The sequence below is a fragment of the Salmo salar genome, chromosome ssa10, assembly GCF_905237065.1.
Source record: "Salmo salar chromosome ssa10, Ssal_v3.1, whole genome shotgun sequence".
NCBI lineage: Eukaryota > Metazoa > Chordata > Actinopteri > Salmoniformes > Salmonidae > Salmo > Salmo salar.
Window position 1 is genome coordinate 116,231,140 of NC_059451.1, and position 21,663 is coordinate 116,252,802.

The window sequence follows — 21,663 nt, forward strand, 5'->3', positions numbered from 1 at the left end:
CTATATACAGGGGGTACCAGTACAGAGTCAATGTGGAGGTTATATACAGGGGGTACCAGTACAGAGTCAATGTGGAGGCTATATACAGGGGTACCGGTACAGAGTCAATGTGCGGGGCACCGGTGTAGAGGTAATTGAGGTAATATGTACATGTAGGTAGAGTTATTAAAGTGACTATGCATAGATAATAACAGAGAGTAGCAGCATCGCAGCAGCGTAGAAGGGGGGGGGGCAATGCAAATAGACTGGGTAGTTATTTGATTAGCTGTTCAGGAGTCTTATGGCTTGAGGGTAGAAGCTGTTTAGAAGCCTCTTGGACCTAGACTTGGAGGTAGCAGAGAGAACAGTCTATGACTAGGGTGGCTGGAGTCTGAACATTTTTAGGGCCTTCCTCTGACACCGCCTGGTATAGAGGTCCTGGATGGCAGGAAGCTCAGCCTCTGTGATGTACTGGGCCGTACGCACTACCCTCTGTAGTAGAGGTCGACCAATTAATCGGCATGGCTGATTAATTAGGACCGATTTCAAGTTTTCATAACAATTGGTAATCTGCCTTTTTGGATGCCAATTATGGTCGATTACATTGCAATCCACGAGGAGACTGTGTGGCAGGCTGACCACCTGTTACACGAATGCAGCATAAAAAGGACCTTGTGGCTGCAAGGAGCCAAGGTAAGTTGCTAGCTAGCATTAAACTTATCTTATAAAAACAATCAATCTTCACATAATAACTAATTAACTACACATGGTTGATGATATTACTAGGTTAACTAGCTTGTATATAATATATATAATATAATCAAAGCGGTGCCTGTTAATTTATCATCGAATCACAGCCTACTTCAACTTCGCAAAACGAATGATGATTTAACAAAAGCACATTCGCGAAAAATGCACATTCGTTGCACAAATTGACCTAACCATAAACATCAATGCCTTTCTTAAAATCAATACACAGAAGTATATATTTTTAAACCTGCATATTTAGTTAAAAGAAATGCATGTTAGCAGGCAATATTAGCTAGGGAAATTGTGTCACTTCTCTTGTGTTCAGTGCAAGCAGAGTCAGGGTATATGCAACAGTTTGGGCCGCCTAGCTCGTTGCGAACTGTATGAAGACAGGATTTCTTCCTAGCAAAGACCGTAATTAATTTGCCAGAATTGTACACAATTATGACATAACATTGAAGGTTGTGCAATGTAACAGCAATATTTAGACTTAGGGTTGGCACCCATTCGATAAAATACGGAACGGGTCCGTATTTCACTGAAAGAATAAACGTTTTGTTTTCAAAATGATAGCTTCCGGATTTGACCATATTAATGACCAAAGTCTCGTATTTCTGTGTGTTTACTATAATTAAGTCTATGATTTAATATTTGATAGAGTGATCTGACTGAGCGGTGGTAGGCAGCAGCAGGCTCGTAAGCATTCATTCAAACAGCACTTACTGCGTTCGACAGCAGCTCTTAGCAATGTTTGAATCACAGCGCTGTTTATGACTTCAAGCCTATCAACTCCAGAGATTAGGCTGGCAATACTAAAGTGCCTATAAGAACATCCAATAGTCAAAAGTCTATGAAATACAAATGGTATAGAGAGAAATAGTCGGCGTGTCATAATTCCTATAATAACTACAACCTAAAACTTCTTCACTGGGAATATTGAAGACTCATGTTAAAAGGAACCATGTTCTGAGCAAGGAACTTAACATATTGCACTTTTACTTTCTTTCTTCCGTGTTTTTGCATTATTTAAACCAAATTGAACATGTTTCATTATTTATTTGAGACTAAATTGATTTTATTCATGTATTACTGTAATTTCCGGACTATTAAGCGCGCCTGAATATAAGCCGTACCCACTGAATTTCAAAAAAAATATTATTTTGAACATAAATAAGCCGCACATGTCTATAAGCCGCAGGTGCCTACCGGTACATTGAAACAAATGAACTTTACACAGGCTTTAACGAAACACGGCTTGTAACAAAAATAAATAGGCTTTAACAAAACACGGCTTGTAGCAAAAAATTAAAAAATTAGCAGTAAGCTTTAGTTGTCTTTTTGCACTGAGTCAATTCCTCACGCTGCTGTTTCCAACGTCTTATCATCGACTCATTAAGACCAAGCTCCCGTGCAGCAGCTCTATTTCCTTTTCCAACAGCCAGATCAATCGCCTTCAACTTGAAAGCTGCATCATATGCATTTCTCCATGTCTTTGCCATGATGAGGGTGACAAAATGACTACCATAATCAGTATGATGGGAAGTTTGAGAGCGGTCGATTTAATCTAAACAGTAAACAAAAAAGTTGTTTGACCTTAACCCGTTCGGCAATTTCATTGGTCTAATGAAAGCTTCATGCCGCCAAAAAACTGAGCACGTCACAGAATGTGTTTTTTTTTGGAAAAAAAAAATTGAAAGCGGGAAAAATCCATATATTAGCTGCGTCATTGTTTAAGCCGCGGGGTTCAAAGCGTGGGAAAAAAGTAGCGGCTTATAGTCCGGAATTTACGGTTTATTAAGTTAAAATAAAAGTGTTCATTCATTATTATTGTAATTGTGATTATTACAAATATATATATATATATAATCGCCCGATTAATCGGTATCGGCTTTTTTGGTCCTCCAATAATCGGTATCGGTATCAGCGTTGAAAAATCATAATCGGTCGACCTCTACTCTGTAGTGCCTTGCAGTCGGAGGCCGAGCAGTTGCCGTACCAGGTAGTGATGCAACCCGTCAGGATGCTCTCGATGGTGACGCTGTAAAACCTTTTGAGGATCTGAGGATCCATGCCAAATCTTTTCAGTCTCCTGAGGGGGAATAGGTTTTGTCGTGCCCACTTCACAACTGTCTTGGTGTGCTTGGACCATGTTAGTTTGTTGGTAATGTGGACACCAAGGAACTTGAAGCTCTCAACCTGCTCCACTACAGCCCTGTCGATGAGAATGGGGGCGTGCTCGGTCCTCCTTTTCCTGTAGTCCACAATCATCTCCTTACTCTTGATCACGTTGATGGAGAGGTTGTTGTCCTTGCACCACACGGTCAGGTCTCTGACCTCCCACTATAGGCTGTCTCATCGTTGTCAGTCATACCACTGTTGTGTCATCAGCAAACTTAATGATTGTGTTGGAGTTGTGCCTGGCAGTGCAGTCATGAGTGAACAGGGAGTACAGGAGGGGACTGAGCACGCACCCCCGATAAGACGGCAGCCATCCCCTCCGGCGCCATCATTCAACATCCTTATACCGCTTACAGTACAGTGAGTCAGTACATACTGTAGTCTACATAGTGATTCCCCAGGAGTCAGTACAAATTGTAGTCTAAATAGTGATACACAGTGAGTCAGTACACACCGTAGTCTACATAGTGAGTAAGTACATATTGTAGTCTACATAGTGATACACAGTGAGTCAGTACATACTGTTGTCTACATAGTGATACACAGTGAGTCAGTACATACTGTTGTCTACATAGTGACACACAGTGACTCGGTACATATTGTAGTCTACATAGTGATACACAGTGAGTCAGCACATACTGTAGTCTACATAGTGACACACAGTGAGTCAGTACATACTGTAGTCTACATAGTGATTCCCCAGGAGTCAGTACATATTGTAGTCTACATAGTGATACACAGTGAGTCAGCACATACTGTTGTCTACATAGTGACACACAGTGACTCAGTACATACTGTAGTCTACATAGTAATACAGAGTGACTCAGTACATACTGTAGTCTACATAGTGATACACAGTGACTCAGTACATACTGTAGTCTACATAGTGATACACAGAGAGTCAGTACATACTGTAGTCTACATAGTGATACACAGTGACTCAGTACATACTGTAGTCTACATAGTGATACACAGTGACTCAGTACATACTGTAGTCTACATAGTGATACACAGTGAGTCAGTACACACTGTAGTCTACATAGTGATACACAGTGAGTCAGTACATACTGTAGTCTACATATTGAGTCAGTACATACTGTAGTCTACATAGTGATACACAGTGAGTCAGTACATACTGTAGTCTACATAGTGATACACAGTGAGTCAGTACATACTGTAGTCTACATAGTGATACACAGTGAGTCAGTACATACTGTTAGTCTACATATTGAGTCAGTACATACTGTAATCTACATAGTGATACATATCGAGTCAGTACATACTGTAGTCTACATAGTGATACACAGTGAGTCAGTACATACTGTTAGTCTACATATTGAGTCAGTACATACTGTAATCTACATAATGATACATATCGAGTCAGTACATACTGTAGTCTACATAGTGATACACAGTGAGTCAGTACATACTGTTAGTCTACATATTGAGTCAGTACATACTGTAATCTACATAGTGATACATATCGAGTCAGTACATACTGTAGTCTACATAGTGATACATATTTGATTCCAATTTGTGAGGGAAGGTGAAACGGGTGGGCAGAGAGTTGGATGCCCCCCACAGGATGGTGAAGCACACAGAATCTGTAGTGAAGGCGTTCAGGCTGTATGACAGACTGGCTTGGTTATTTCTAACTATAAGACCAGTAATGACAGTGAATGGAGGAGAGGGCACAGAGAGGTGAGGCAGGTGGGGTAGAGACGGGGGGAGACGGGAGGAGGAGACGGGGGAAGAGACAGGTAGAGATGGGTGGAGGATACGGTGAAGGAGATTGGTAGAGTCGGGGGAGGGAGACGGGAGGAGACGGAGGAGGAGACTGGGGAGGTAGATTGGTAGAGACGGGGGGAGGAGACTGGGGAGGAGTCGGAGGAGGAGACTGGGGAGGAGTCGGAGGAGGAGACTTGTAGAGACGGGGGGAGGAGACTGGGGAGGAGTCGGAGGAGGAGACTTGTAGAGACGGGGGGAGGAGACGGAGGAGGAGACTTGTAGAGACGGGGGGAGGAGACTGGGGAGGAGTCGGAGGAGGAGACTTGTAGAGACGGGGGGAGGAGAATGGGGAGGAGTCGGAGGAGGAGACTTGTAGAGACGGGGGGAGGAGACTGGGGAGGAGTCGGAGGAGGAGACTTGTAGAGACGGGGGGAGGAGATGGGGGAGGAGACGGAGGAGGAGACTAGGGAGGTAGATTGGTAGAGACGGGGGAGGAGATGGACGGGAGGTAGATTGGTAGAGACGGGGGAGGAGATGGGGGAGGAGACGGGGAGGTAGATTGGTAGAGACGGGGGAGGAGATGGGGGAGGAGACGGGGAGGTAGATTGGTAGAGACGGGGGGAGGAGACGGGGGAGGAGACGGGGAGGTAGATTGGTAGAGACGGGGGGAGGAGATGGGTGAATCCACGCTGGCTGTTAACTCCTACACACATCTCCACAGTCACACTGTAGCATACACACAGTCACACTGTAGCATATACACAGTCACACTGTAGCATACACACAGTCACACTGTAGCATACACACAGTCACACTGTAGCATATACACAGTCACACTGTAGCATACACACAGTCACACTGTAGCATACACACAGTCACACTGTAGCATACACACAGTCACACTGTAGCATACACACAGTCACACAGGTCCTTACAGCAAGTTGGACGGACACAGCAAAGAGTACTGCATCACACAGACACACACACAAACACACACACACACACACACGTTAATATGTGCAAACACACACACTTCCTCAAACATAATCATCTCTGAATGTGAGTATGATGTTTCACTCAACTATAAGTCTGACTCATCATTATTGTAAGGGGCTCATAGCAGACAAGGATGTTTGATGTTGCATGGCTGTAATGTTAGAAATTCATCTCCAGGCAACTTGCCGTTGCTAACTAAATATGCAATTAATATGAACAGCAGCATGCATTTGCAGAATTCAAAAGACAATTTTTCCGACTCCAAAACGGAAGAAAGGAAATGTCTTCAGGCAGTAATGAATAGGTTTTTGAGCACTGCATTGTAGTAATGTCAGAATAACTCACTTTGAACGATGTGGGCGGCACAGATGAACTGTATGGTGATATAGTTAGATGGAGAGAGAAAAATATCAAATGTCTCTCTGTGGCAGGGGCATTCATGTGCTGTAGTGTTTCAGTAGGGATTTGTGAAGATGTGCTATGGCATTATGACACAGTAAGATTACGTCACAGACGGCCAACCAATCCTGGCCCAGATGTGACTCCATCACTCTAGCTAATGTCCTGTTGTTCTGTTGTGACCCGGCCTGACTCATCATTCTAGCTAATGTCCTGTTGTTGTGACCCGGCCTGACTCCATCACTCTAGCTAATGTCCTGTTGTTCTGTTGTGACCCGGCCTGACTCATCATTCTAGCTAATGTCCTGTTGTTCTGTTGTGACCCGTCCTGACTCCATCACTCTAGCTAATGTTCTGTTGTTGTGACCCGGCCTGACTCATCATTCTAGCTAATGTCCTGTTGTTCTGTTGTGACCCGGCCTGACTTCATCACTCTAGCTAATGTTCTGTTGTTGTGACCCAGCCTGACTCCATCACTCTAGCTAATGTCCTGTTGTTCTGTTGTGACCCAGCCTGACTCCATCACTCTAGCTAATGTCCTGTTGTTCTGTTGTGACCCGTCCTGACTCCATCACTCTAGCTAATGTCCTGTTGTTCTCTTGTGACCCGGCCGGACTCCATCATTCTAGCTAATGTCCTGTTGTTCTGTTGTGACCCGGCCTGACTCATCATTCTAGCTAATGTTCTGTTGTTGTGACCCGGCCTGACTCCATCACTCTAGCTAATGTCCTGTTGTTCTGTTGTGACCCGTCCTGACTCATCATTCTAGCTAATGTTCTGTTGTTGTGACCCGGCCTGACTCCATCACTCTAGCTAATGTCCTGTTGTTCTGTTGTGACCCGGCCTGACTCCATCACTCTAGCTAATGTCCTGTTGTTCTGTTGCGACCCGGCCTGACTCATCATTCTAGCTAATGTTCTGTTGTTCTGTTGTGACCCGGCCTGACTCATCATTCTAGCTAATGTCCTGTTGTTCTGTTGTGACCCGGCCTGACTCATCATTCTAGCTAATGTCCTGTTGTTGTGACCCGGCCTGATTCATCATTCTAGCTAATGTCCTGTTGTTGTGACCCGGCCTGACTCATCATTCTAGCTAATGTCCTGTTGTTCTGTTGTGACCCGTCCTGACTCATCATTCTAGCTAATGTCCTGTTGTTGTGACCCGGCCTGACTCCATCATTGTAGCTAATGTCCTGTTGTTCTGTTGTGACCCGGCCTGACTCCATCACTCTAGCTAATGTTCTGTTTTTGTGACCCGGCCTGACTCCATCACTCTAGCTAATGTCCTGTTGTTCTGTTGTGACCCGGCCTGACTCCATCACTCTAGCTAATGTCCTATTGTTGTGACCCGGCCTGACTCCATCACTCTAGCTAATGTCCTGTTGTTCTCTTGTGACCCGGCCTGACTCCATCACTCTAGCTAATGTTCTGTTGTTGTGACCCGGCCTGACTCATCATTCTAGCTAATGTCCTGTTGTTGTGACCCGGCCTGACTCATCATTCTAGCTAATGTCCTGTTGTTCTGTTGTGACCCGTCCTGACTCATCATTCTAGCTAATGTCCTGTTGTTGTGACCCGGCCTGACTCCATCATTGTAGCTAATGTCCTGTTGTTCTGTTGTGACCCGGCCTGACTCCATCACTCTAGCTAATGTCCTGTTGTTCTGTTGTGACCCGGCCTGACTCCATCACTCTAGCTAATGTCCTGTTGTTCTGTTGTGACCCGGCCTGACTCCATCACTCTAGCTAATGTCCTGTTGTTCTGTTGTGACCCGGCCTGACTGCAGCCAGGGGGCCACATCAATCCAAATGGCTCTGCTATTGAGTCAAGGACAAACATTTCTTTACCTTCCTTTATCCACTCTCATTGCGTATGCAGTGAGAGGCTGGTGGTGGCGTTTCAGACCCTTGAGAGTGGATCCAGTGGGAAACTCTTAGGGTAGGTAGCGTGAAACTGGAACCCAAACTGTTTGCGGAGGCTCGCCTACATCGAATGCTAATGCGGCACACATCAATGGGCTCTTCTAAGGCCCAATTCTGCCAGGGGGCCCCGCGGGCCAGGGACATCAAGAAGCAGCCAGCAGAGAGACAAGCTCTACACAAACACAAAGCAGCAGCAACACAGTGCAGGTCCACACAGCCCACGGCCGGGTCCGAGATACCAAGTAGCAGCCAGCAACAAGCACTTCACAAACACATAGCAGCAGCACAACACAGTGCACAGCCCTTCAGCACTGGGACAGCAGCCACAGGACAGGAGCTGGATCGATGGTTTTACTCACGGTTAAGCTGTTGATCGGTGGTTTTACTCACGGTTAAGCTGTTGATCGGTGGTTTTACTCACGGTTAAGCTGTTGATCGGTGGTTTTACTCACGGTTAAGCAGTTGATCGGTGGTTTTACTCATGGTTAAGCTGTTGATCGGTGGTTTTACTCATGGTTAAGCTGTTGATCGGTGGTTTTATTCACAGTTAAGCTGTTGATCGGTGGTCTTACTCACGGTTAAGCTGTTGATCGGTGGTTTTACTCACGGTTAAGCAGTTGATCGGTGGTTTTACTCATGGTTCATGGTTAAGCAGTTGATCGGTGGTTTTACTCATGGTTCGTGGTTAAGCTGTTGATCGGTGATCTTACTCATGGTTAAGCTGTTGATCGGTGGTTTTACTCATGGTTAAGCTGTTGATCGGTGGTCTTACTCATGGTTAAGCTGTTGATCGGTGGTTTTACTCACGGTTAAGCTGTTGATCGGTGGTCTTACTCACGGTTAAGCTGTTGATCGGTGGTTTTACTCCCGGTTAAGCTGTTGATCGGTGGTTTTACTCCCGGTTAAGCTGTTGATCGGTGGTTTTACTCACGGTTAAGCTGTTGATCGGTGGTCTTACTCACGGTTAAGCTGTTGATCGGTGGTTTTACTCACGGTTAAGCTGTTGATCGGTGGTTTTACTCACGGTTAAGCTGTTGATCGGTGGTTTTATTCACAGTTAAGCTGTTGATCGGTGGTCTTACTCACGGTTAAGCTGTTGATCGGTGGTTTTACTCACGGTTAAGCTGTTGATCGGTGGTTTTATTCACAGTTAAGCTGTTGATCGGTGGTCTTACTCATGGTTAAGCAGTTGATCGGTGGTTTTACTCATGGTTCATGGTTAAGCAGTTGATCGGTGGTTTTACTCATGGTTCGTGGTTAAGCTGTTGATCGGGGGTTTTACTCATGGTTAAGCTGTTGATCGGTGGTTTTACTCATGGTTAAGCTGTTGATCGGTGGTCTTACTCATGGTTAAGCTGTTGATCGGTGGTCTTACTCATGGTTAAGCTGTTGATCGGTGGTTTTACTCATGGTTAAGCTGTTGATCGGTGGTTTTACTCATGGTTAAGCTGTTGATCGGTGGTCTTACTCACGGTTAAGCTGTTGATCGGTGGTTTTACTCACGGTTAAGCTGTTGATCGGTGGTTTTACTCATGGTTAAGCTGTTGATCGGTGGTCTTACTCATGGTTAAGCTGTTGATCGGTGGTTTTACTCATGGTTAAGCTGTTGATCGGTGGTTTTACTCATGGTTAAGCTGTTGATCGGTGGTTTTACTCACGGTTAAGCTGTTGATCGGTGGTCTTACTCACGGTTAAGCTGTTGATCGGTGGTTTTACTCCCGGTTAAGCTGTTGATCGGTGGTTTTACTCACGGTTAAGCTGTTGATCGGTGGTCTTACTCACGGTTAAGCTGTTGATCGGTGGTTTTACTCACGGTTAAGCTGTTGATCGGTGGTTTTACTCATGGTTAAGCTGTTGATCGGTGGTCTTACTCATGGTTAAGCTGTTGATCGGTGGTTTTACTCATTGTTAAGCTGTTGATCGGTGGTTTTTCTCATGGTTAAGCTGTTGATCGGTGGTCTTACTCACGGTTAAGCTGTTGATCGGTGGTTTTACTCCCGGTTAAGCTGTTGATCGGTGGTTTTACTCACGGTTAAGCTGTTGATCGGTGGTCTTACTCACGGTTAAGCTGTTGATCGGTGGTTTTACTCACGGTTAAGCTGTTGATCGGTGGTTTTATTCACGGTTAAGCTGTTGATCGGTGGTCTTACTCACGGTTAAGCTGTTGATCGGTGGTTTTACTCACGGTTAAGCTGTTGATCGGTGGTCTTACTCACGGTTAAGCTGTTGATCGGTGGTTTTACTCATGGTTAAGCTGTTGATCGGTGGTTTTACTCACGGTTAAGCTGTTGATCGGTGGTTTTACTCATGGTTCGTGGTTAAGCTGTTGATCGGGGATTTACTCACGGTTAAGCTGTTGATCGGTGGTTTTACTCATGGTTCGTGGTTAAGCAGTTGATCGGTGGTTTTACTCATGGTTCGTGGTTAAGCTGTTGATCGGTAGTTTTACTCATGGTTAAGCTGTTGATCGGTGGTTTTACTCATGGTTAAGCTGTTGATCGGTGGTTTTACTCATGGTTAAGCTGTTGATCGGTGATCTTACTCATGGTTAAGCTGTTGATCGGTGGTTTTACTCATGGTTAAGCTGTTGATCGGTGGTTTTACTCACGGTTAAGCTGTTGATCGGTGGTCTTACTCATGGTTAAGCTGTTGATCGGTGGTCTTACTCATGGTTAAGCTGTTGATCGGTGGTTTTACTCATGGTTAAGCTGTTGATCGGTGGTTTTACTCATGGTTAAGCTGTTGATCGGTGGTCTTACTCATGGTTAAGCTGTTGATCGGTGGTTTTACTCATGGTTAAGCTGTTGATCGGTGGTCTTACTCACGGTTAAGCTGTTGATCGGTGGTTTTACTCCCGGTTAAGCTGTTGATCGGTGGTTTTACTCACGGTTAAGCTGTTGATCGGTGGTTTTACTCACGGTTAAGCTGTTGATCGGTGGTTTTACTCACGGTTAAGCTGTTGATCGGTGGTTTTATTCACAGTTAAGCTGTTGATCGGTGGTCTTACTCACGGTTAAGCTGTTGATCGGTGGTTTTACTCATGGTTAAGCTGTTGATCGGTGGTTTTATTCATGGTTAAGCTGTTGATCGGTGGTCTTACTCATGGTTAAGCTGTTGATCGGTGGTTTTACTCATGGTTAAGCTGTTGATCGGTGGTTTTACTCATGGTTAAGCTGTTGATCGGTGGTCTTACTCATGGTTAAGCTGTTGATCGGTGGTTTTACTCACGGTTAAGCTGTTGATCGGTGGTCTTACTCATGGTTAAGCTGTTGATCGGTGGTTTTACTCATGGTTAAGCTGTTGATCGGTGGTTTTACTCATGGTTAAGCTGTTGATCGGTGGTTTTACTCATGGTTAAGCTGTTGATCGGTGGTTTTACTCATGGTTAAGCTGTTGATCGGTGGTTTTACTCACGGTTAAGCTGTTGATCGGTGGTTTTACTCATGGTTAAGCTGTTGATCGGTGGTTTTACTCATGGTTAAGCTGTTGATCGGTGGTCTTACTCATGGTTAAGCTGTTGATCGGTGGTTTTACTCATGGTTAAGCTGTTGGAAGGTAAAGAAATGAAGAGTGAGAACTCAAGTGTTCTTCTACCTTAGTCATTAACACTCTTTCTGGCCCTCATCCCCTCTCTCTCTCTCTCATTCTCTTGCTCTCCCTCTTTTCCTCATTCCCTCTTTCAATCTCCCACTCGCTCTCTCTTTCTCAAGCCCCCCTCTCTCTCTCTCTACTCACTCACTTCCTTTCTCGCTCCTTTTCTCTCTCTCTCTCTCTCTCTTTCTCTCTGGCCCTTATCCTACTCCTCCCTCTCTCTCTCTGGCCCTGATCATCTTTTGCCAACTCAATCTCTCTCTCTGCTGCTCTGTTCTTTCTCTCCCTGTCTGATTCTTCTCAACCAAGCATTTGTACAACATCATAGCTCATTTAAAGGAACACAGGTGAATTCTAAATAAGTGTTAAATCAATAACGACCCAATGTTGGTCGTGACTTTCGCAATTCAAAATGACAGTAATAAACATTAGCCCTGGCCTGGTCCTTTGTAGTACACAATGTGATCACAACCTCCATCACATCGATTCAACTGAGCACCACAACAACCTCTCACTGAAGAACAATGTGATTGAATGCTGAACGTTTTCAGAATGATCAAATAGCACAGTGTAGAAACACCTCTCCAAATGATCCAAACCTTTCATAAACAATAGAAATACAGGAGTAATATGAATATTTATGGAGGTAATCTTGTTAAGATGGGGAATCTAATAATGCACAGCTGGCTCCAGATGAAGAGAGCAAATTACCATGGTAGAACAATACACAGGCTTTTATGAATAATGGGGATAGCAGAGGGACTCGCAGGGCAGAACCTGAGTTCAAATACTATTTCAACATTATTTCATATACAGATGAAGTCGGAAGTTTACATACACTTATTAAAACTCTTTTTTCAGCCACTCCACAAATGTCTTGTTAACAAACTATAGTATTGGCAATTCGGTTAGGACATCTACTTTGTGCATGACACAAGTCATTTTTCCAACAATTGTTTACAGACAGATTATTTCACTTATAATTTACTGTATCAAAATTCCAGTGGGTCAGAAGTTTACATACACTAAGTTGACTGTGCCTTTAAACAGCTTGGAAAATTCCAGAAAATGATGTCATGGCTTTAGAAGCTTCTGATAGGCTAATTGACATCATTTGAGTCAATTGGAGTTGTACTTGTTGATGTGTTTCAAGACCTACCTTCAAACTCAGTGTCTCTTTGCTTGACATCATGGGAAAATCAAAAGAAATCAGCCAAGACCTCAGAAAAAAATTGTAGACCTCCACAAGTCTGGTTCATCCTTGGGAGCAATATCCAAACGCCTGAAGGTACCACGTTCATATGTACAAACAATAGTATGCAAGTATAAACACCATGGGACCACGCAGCCGTCATACCGCTCAGGAAGGAGACGCGTTCAGTCTCCTAGAGGTTTTAAATAGTATTTGAACCCATGACTGTTTCTGAGTGAGGCCCATCTCTCTGTCTGAGAGTGAGTGGTGTTAGGGCTATGCTTCCCATCCTTGCCAGGGATATTGGGATTTCTGGGTTTTAAATGCACTTCAGTCTGCCTGGAGCCAGTAGGAAGGTAAACCATTGATCCTTAAACAAGAAAGGGAACACAGGATGTTTTAAATGTATAATGAGGCTTCCTCCAAGAGCAGTATTCTGTCCATCTCTGTGTTCCACACACACACACACACACACACACACACACACACCTTTGCCTGTTGGCTGCAGGGCTGGTACTGCTATTAGCCTTTCATCTGCAGAAGCTTTCAAACTCACAGACCCTCCCCCACAAGAGGCTAGAGGCCACACAGCAATACAGCTAGTCAACGGATACATCCCAAATGCCACTCTATAGCCTATGGGCACTATGGACGCTGGTCAAAAGTAATGCAGTATATAGGTGGAAGGGTGGCTTTAAGAAGCAACTAACTTCTCCTTCACACCAAGGGCATTCCTGATTACAGTTAGAGCAGCCTTCCAGTCCGTCAGTTATTCAACTCCTCACCAAGACAACTACTACAGACTTTATTACCATCTAGTTAAAATGCAGCAGGGCCTGTCATCTGTCATGCAGGAGGGGTTGGGGTTATCCAATATAGCCCATATGTCTGCCTCGTTCAACAAACACACATTCACCATTCAATCAAATGCACTCCAGCCTCACGGCTCTGCAATCTGCCCCCGACCTAGCCGATCACTCACGCCTGTGAGCAACATCACTTATCATTAACGGCACAGCACGTTTCTAACACTGGTTTCAGACGATTTACACGACTGAAATGATTCAAAACACATAGGTAGGCTAGATGTGAAAATGATGGACGAAGTGGTGGAGGTGTTGAGGGGGACTTAGTCATGTCCCTGTCCTGCTCCCTCCAGGCGCCATAGCAACAGGCAACAGAGAGAGAGGCAGAGGCCCCAGGAATAGCTCAGAACCAAGGTAGGAATAGTGCTGTTTTCTTAATTGGAATCACAGTGATTCTAGAGCATTCAAGAGGATTCCAGGAAATGTACTAAACGTATATGTACAGATATCATGATGATGACTTGTGTTCTTAATGGATCTCTACAGCTGTTCCATCTCTGAATAAGGGAATATAAACTACCTCTGAATAAGAGAATATAAACTACCGCTGAATAAGGGAATATAAACTACCTCTGAATAAGGGAATATAAACTACCTCTGAATAAGGGAATATAAACTACCGCTGAATAAGGGAATATAAACTACCTCTGAATAAGGGAATATAAACTACCGCTGAATAAGGGAATATAAACTACCTCTGAATAAGGGAATATAAACTACCGCTGAATAAGGGAATATAAACTACAGCTGAATAAGGGAATATAAACTACCGCTGAATAAGGGAATATAAACTACCGCTGAATAAGGGAATATAAACTACCGCTGAATAAGGGAATATAAACTACCGCTGAATAAGGGAATATAAACTACCTCTGAATAAGGGAATATAAACTACCGCTGAATAAGGGAATATAAACTACCGCTGAATAAGGGAATATAAACTACAGCTGAATAAGCATGTGCGTATACATGTACAGATATCATGACAATGAGGACAGATTAGTAAAGAAGGATTAGGGTTTATCTAAATAGGATTAAACATTGCTAAGAATGAGTATTTAACTAACAGCTTCATCAAATGCACAGCAACACATCCGGGCCTGTATTCAGAAAGCCTCTCAGAGGGAGCCAGTCTGAGCTCAGAAACCATGGTTCTGATGGTATAGGGTGTCTGAATCCTTATCATATCTCAACAGCAGAGATGAGGGATGTGGCTGTTTGAATAGAGAAGGCAATAGCAAACAGAAACCCACAAACCACTAATCAGACAAAATCTTCTCTGTTCGGGCGTGAGAAAGGGAATCCTTCAAATGTGTGGCTTCTAGGTTAGCCACATAATATTTGGACAAGGAATCAACATTCAACAGTTTATCTGCTTGTTGTTTTGTTACGCTGTGACTGCCAAAGTGAGAATATAAACAGTTTGACTAGATAAGAGGTCCACGACTCATTAGCATTTACAGTGAGCTCCAAAAAAAAGTTACAGACGCACAAATATCATGCCCCCAAGACATGCTAACCTCTCACCATTGCGATAACAGGGGAGGTTAGCAATTTTTGGTGGGTATGATATTTATGCCTTTGTAATTTTCTCACTCATCATTATCCACAATTCATTTAGGACTATTTGTAATCATGGTAGCATCAACATTAATGTAGAAGTGTTTAGAAACATATTTTATTCTTATTTACATTAAAAGTGACTCCATAATGAAAATACATGATTTACCATTCATTTCTATTGGGCACAAATTCATCTGAAGCATAACCAAAACAAACAGCAAATGCATTCAACAAGTGTGTAGAGTCACAAGCTTGATGTAATCATTGTGTGCTAGGAATATGGAACCAAATAGTAAAATTGTACTATTTTAAAACACATATAAGTGAATTTGTCTTTTGGTGCCCTAAAACGGAGGGACTATGTAAAAATAAGTGCTGTAATTTCTAAATCAGGGGTGTCAAACTCATTCTCCTGGAGGCACTAGCAGTTCTGGGGGGGGGGCAGTGCCCCTGTGACAACAATTTTGGACCCCCTTGTGGCCCCCCTAAATGTGGAGTATGAAATCATTTTTTTACATAACTCATTTTTGCTATCGTTCTTTTTTAACATCCGTTATTAGACAGTGGCAACGCGGAACACTAATGATTATGAACATGGTCTTTTACCTGCTAATGCCTGCAATCCAGTGAAGAAAACAATATGACAACAATAACGTCTAATGTAACTGGCCCCTCTAACAGTACAACTGGCCCCAGCTTGGCCCCCCCAGTTGAAATGGTCTAGAACCGCCACTGCCTGGAGGGCAGAGTGTCTGCTGGTTTTTGGTTTTTCCTTTCAATTAAAAGCAAGACAACTAGTTGAGGGGAGTTTCTTACTAATTACTGACCTTAATTCATCCATCATGTACAAGGTTGGAGCAGACACTCAGCCCTCTGTGGAATGAGTTTGACGCATGTTCTAAACGGTTCACCCAATATGGATGAAAATACCCTCCAATTACAGCTGACAGTCTGAACATTAACCTCATAGTCATTGAATCATTTCACATCCAAAGTGCTGGAGTACAGAGCCAAAACAACAACAAATGTGTCACTGTCCCAATACTTTTGGAGCTCACTGTATCTCGCTTTTTGTGCACTATACCTCAGTCAACAATCCATGCTTGCTCTTTCTCGAGTAAGAAAAGCTCTCTACAGTGTCTTACCCCTATCCTTTCACATGTGGAAAATCTCATTATTTCACATGAAAGTTCACATGTGAAAATGTGTTTTTGGAACACTTCAACGTGTAGTTTCATGTTGTCACATGCTATCACATTAACTTCACATAAGATCACATGCTATCACATTAACTTCACATAAGTTCACATGCTATCACATTAACTTCACATAAGATCACATGCTATCACATTAACTTCACATAAGTTCACATGCTATCACATTAACTTCACATAAGATCACATGCTATCACATTAACTTCACATAAGATCACATGCTATCACATTAACTTCACATAAGTTCACATGCTATCACATTAACTTCACATAAGATCACATGCTATCACATTAACTTCACATAAGATCACATGCTATCACATTAACTTCACATAAGATCACATGCTATCACATTAACTTCACATAAGATCACATGCTATCACATTAACTTCACATAAGATCACATGCTATCACATTAACTTCACATAAGATCACATGCTATCACATTAACTTCACATAAGATCACATGCTATCACATTAACTTCACATAAGATCACATGCTATCACATTAACTTCACATAAGATCACATGTGATCACATTAACTTCACATAAGATCACATGCTATCACATTAACTTCACATAAGATCACATGCTATCACATTAACTTCACATAAGATCACATGCTATCACATTAACTTCACATAAGATCACATGCTATCACATTAACTTCACATAAGATCACATGTGATCACATGAAAACATGTTTTTTGGGACACTTTATATGTTAGCATGTGAAATTCATGTGTTTTTATCCATAAAGGTACACTTGTTTTGGGGGGAAACGACATAGGAATATAGTTTCTCTACCTTGATATACATAACCTATATGTGCATTTTCCAAATAAATTCTGTTTGGACAATGTATTGGACAAAATCTAGGCCTATAATATCCAGCTAAACAGATGGTTCTGGCCTCCACAGTGAGAATACAGCCCACACAATGAGTAATGTAAAATTATCTTTCTGCTACTAAGCTGGTACACATGGGTAAACTTGACACTTTAAGCACCCACGTTAATTAACATGTCCACACCATCCACATTAAGAGACTTAAAATTGACTTACTAATTAGTCACAACTCCCCTTTCCCTTTTTGACTTGGTCAGAGTTTCCTTCTTATCATCGTTATGGAGTAACCTCTTTAGCATCCAGTATGTAGCCACCAAAATAGAATTAGCTATTAGAAGGAACAAAATTGGTTTTGATATTGTCAGGGAACGAAATTGAAAATATTGGAGCCAAGACTGATAAGGGTAAGATGCTGAGCCACCAAAATAGTTGGCAATCACGCTGTCATTGACGTGGATTTAGCGGTCACAGACCAATATTATGAGAGAGAGAGAGAGAAGGGAAAGAGAGAGAGAAAGAGTACAGAACATAACATGTTAGGAGAGAGAGAGAGAGAGAGAGAGAGAGAGAGAGAGAGAGAGAGAGAGAGAGAGAATATATAACAGGTTAGAGAGAGAGAGAGTGAGAGAGAGCGAGAGAGAGAGAGAGAGAGAGAGGACACAGAGAAAAAAAGAGAGACAGAGTGAGAGAGAGCGAGAGAGAGAGAGAGAGAGGACACAGAGAAAAAAAGAGAGACAGAGTGAGAGAGAGCGAGAGAGAGAGAGAGAGAGAGAGAGAGAGGACACAGAGAAAAAGAGAGACAAAGAAGAGAGAGAGAGAGAGAGGACACAGAGAAAAAAGAGAGACAGAGAGTGAGAGAGAGAGAGAGAGAGAGAGAGAGAGGACACAGAGAAAAAAAGAGAGACAGAGAGTGAGAGAGAGAGAGAGAGAGAGAGAGAGAGAGAGGACACAGAGAAAAAAAGAGAGACAGAGAGTGAGAGAGAGAGAGAGAGAGAGAGAGAGAGAGGGACACAGAGAAAAAAAGAGAGAGAGAGAGAGAGAGAGAGAGAGAGAGAGAGAGAGAGAGAGAGAGAGAGAGAGAGAGAGAGAGAGAGAGAGAGAGAGAGAGAGAGAGAGAGAGAGAGAGAGAGGACACAGAGAAAAAAAGAGAGACAGAGAGTGAGAGAGAGAGAGAGAGAGGGAGAGAGAGAGAGAGGGAGCAATCTCTAAAACTTAAATTAACAGTGGAAGGACCACCCTTTGTAATCTACTTCTAAATTAGGTGCACATCTCCCCAAAGATGTACTTTGTATTGTAAAAACTAAAAATATCTCAGAGGCAGATTGGAAGTCAAGAGACAAACCATAGAAAGGTTCAAGCCTCTGTCAAATTTAACCCAGTAACAAACCCATAGAAAGTAATGTACTAACCAACAGTCCAAATCTGATGATGTTTGCATCAAGTGTTATGGAAAGCAAGGCTATTTTAGTAAAGACTGAACGACTGGGTACAGAACATAAAGACTGAATGACTGGGTACAGAACACAAAGACTGAATGACTGGGTACAGAGCAGAAAGACTGAATGACTGGGTACAGAACATAAAGACTGAATGACTGGGTACAGAGCAGAAAGACTGAATGACTGGGTACAGAACATAAAGACTGAACGACTGGGTACAGAACACAAAGACTGAATGACTGGGTACAGAACATAAAGACTGAATGACTGGGTACAGAACATAAAGACTGAACGACTGGGTACAGAACATAAAGACTGAATGACTGGGTCGCGTCTCTGGTAACCGAACCGATAGAACGAACGACCAGCCAGGTTGGGGAGCAACCCTATGTGTCGGAACTATATCTTGTGGAAGGATGAAATAGTATGAATAAATGAAGCAAAATAACGTTTTTAATGAAAATATGTCAATCATTATTTGAATATGTTGGTAACTCGTTGTATAAAAGTGATAATGCCCCAAGGCCGGTGTTTGGAGGTTATACTGTATTGGCACGGTTTGACGGCCCTCTACGATATCCTCCAAACACCGGCTTCTCTGGCATTATCACTTTATTAGAAATAGACGTCTCGTTGGCAGAAAGACTAACTCCATATGACTGAGGAAGTCACAGAAAACAGAATCACACTGATAAGATTGGGGAATGCACCATACGCACACACACATGAATAACATTACATGACTTAGCAACAAATCTTCCTTAGGTATTCTGATTATGCTGCATATTCCTCTATTAAGCCGTTTCATCAACAACAGCAAAATGGTTATCCATTAAGTCATCAGTCTTTTACCAGTAAATTGCAAATATCACTTTCAAACAGCCTTGTTGTGATATTGAGAACTAAGGATCTAAATTGCAATGGGACTTTGATGTCGTAAAAATTGCTGATCTAAATAAAAATCTACACGACTGGAGGAAGATATTCAGTGTTTTATGTCCCACACCTCTGCAGGGGTATGGTAGCCTGTATCATAGTGTAAAGGCCTCTGCAGGGGTATGGTAGCCTGTATCATAGTGTAAAGGCCTCTGCAGGGGTATGGTAGCCTGTATCACCGTGTAAAGGCCTCTGCAGGGGTATGGTAGCCTGTATCATAGTGTAAAGGCCTCTGCAGGGGTATGGTAGCCTGTATCATAGTGTAAAGGCCTCTGCAGGGGTATGGTAGCCTGTATCATAGTGTAAAGGCCTCTGCAGGGGTATGGTAGCCTGTATGATAGTGTAAAGGCCTCTGCAGGGATATGGTAGCCTGTATCATAGTGTAAAGGCCTCTGCAGGGATATGGTAGCCTGTATCATAGTGTAAAGGCCTCTGCAGGGGTATGGTAGCCTGTATCATAGTGTAAAGGCCTCTGCAGGGGTATGGTAGCCTGTATCATAGTGTAAAGGCCTCTGCAGGGGTATGGTAGCCTGTATCATAGTGTAAAGGCCTCTGCAGGGGTATGGTAGCCTGTATCACAGTGTAAAGGCCTCTGCAGGGGTATGGTAGCCTGTATCACAGTGTAAAGGCCTCTGCAGGGGTATGGTAGCCTGTATCATAGTGTAAAGGCCTCTGCAGGGGGTATGGTAGCCTGTATCATAGTGTAAAGGCCTCTGCAGGGGTATGGTAGCCTGTATCACTAGTGTAAAGGCCTCTGCAGGGGTATGGTAGCCTGTATCATAGTGTAAAGGCCTCTGCAGGGGTATGGTAGCCTGTATCATAGTGTAAAGGCCTCTGCAGGGGTATGGTAGCCTGTATCATAGTGTAAAGGCCTCTGCAGGGGTATGGTAGCCTGTATCATAGTGTAAAGGCCTCTGCAGGGGTATGGTAGCCTGTATCATAGTGTAAAGGCCTCTGCAGGGGTATGGTAGCCTGTATCATAGTGTAAAGGCCTCTGCAGGGGTATGGTAGCCTGTATCATAGTGTAAAGGCCTCTGCAGGGGTATGGTAGCCTGTATCACAGTGTAAAGGCCTCTGCAGGGGTATGGTAGCCTGTATCATAGTGTAAAGGCCTCTGCAGGGGTATGGTAGCCTGTATCATAGTGTAAAGGCCTCTGCAGGGGTATGGTAGCCTGTATCATAGTGTAAAGGCCTCTGCAGGGGTATGGTAGCCTGTATCATAGTGTAAAGGCCTCTGCAGGGGTATGGTAGCCTGTAGCACAGTGTAAAGGCCTCTGCAGGGGTATGGTAGCCTGTATCACAGTGTAAAGGCCTCTGCAGGGGTATGGTAGCCTGTATCATAGTGTAAAGGCCTCTGCAGGGGTATGGTAGCCTGTATCACAGTGTAAAGGCCTCTGCAGGGGTATGGTAGCCTGTATCATAGTGTAAAGGCCTCTGCAGGGGTATGGTAGCCTGTATCACAGTGTAAAGGCCTCTGCAGGGGTATGGTAGCCTGTATCATAGTGTAAAGGCCTCTGCAGGGGTATGGTAGCCTGTATCATAGTGTAAAGGCCTCTGCAGGGGTATGGTAGCCTGTATCATAGTGTAAAGGCCTCTGCAGGGGTATGGTAGCCTGTATCACAGTGTAAAGGCCTCTGCAGGGGTATGGTAGCCTGTATCATCGTGTAAAGGCCTCTGCAGGGGTATGGTAGCCTGTATCATAGTGTAAAGGCCTCTGCAGGGGTATGGTAGCCTGTATCATAGTGTAAAGGCCTCTGCAGGGGTATGGTAGCCTGTATCATAGTGTAAAGGCCTCTGCAGGGGTATGGTAGCCTGTATCATAGTGTAAAGGCCTCTGCAGGGGTATGGTAGCCTGTATCACAGTGTAAAGGCCTCTGCAGGGGTATGGTAGCCTGTATCATAGTGTAAAGGCCTCTGCAGGGGTATGGTAGCCTGTATCACAGTGTAAAGGCCTCTGCAGGGGTATGGTAGCCTGTATCACAGTGTAAAGGCCTCTGCAGGGGTATGGTAGCCTGTATCACAGTGTAAAGGCCTCTGCAGGGGTATGGTAGCCTGTATCAC

The 21,663-nt window shown here is 43.6% G+C and overlaps 1 protein-coding gene across 4 annotated transcripts in view; it reads right to left on the minus strand.

Moving 5' to 3' along the window:
* LOC106561641 (contactin-1a) overlaps nucleotides 1-21,663 on the minus strand; it is a 164,364-nt gene that overhangs the window by 135,121 nt on the left and 7,580 nt on the right. The window contains exon 1 of one of the 4 annotated variants that reach the window (XM_045688469.1): nucleotides 8,435-8,487. The exons of 2 other annotated variants lie outside the window; for them this stretch is intronic. The gene's annotated coding sequence lies outside the window, so the exon portion shown is untranslated. Of the gene's footprint in view, nucleotides 1-8,310; nucleotides 8,403-8,434; nucleotides 8,488-21,663 lie in introns of those variants that run through there. One more of the 4 variants, XM_014125785.2, reaches the window with a different exon arrangement.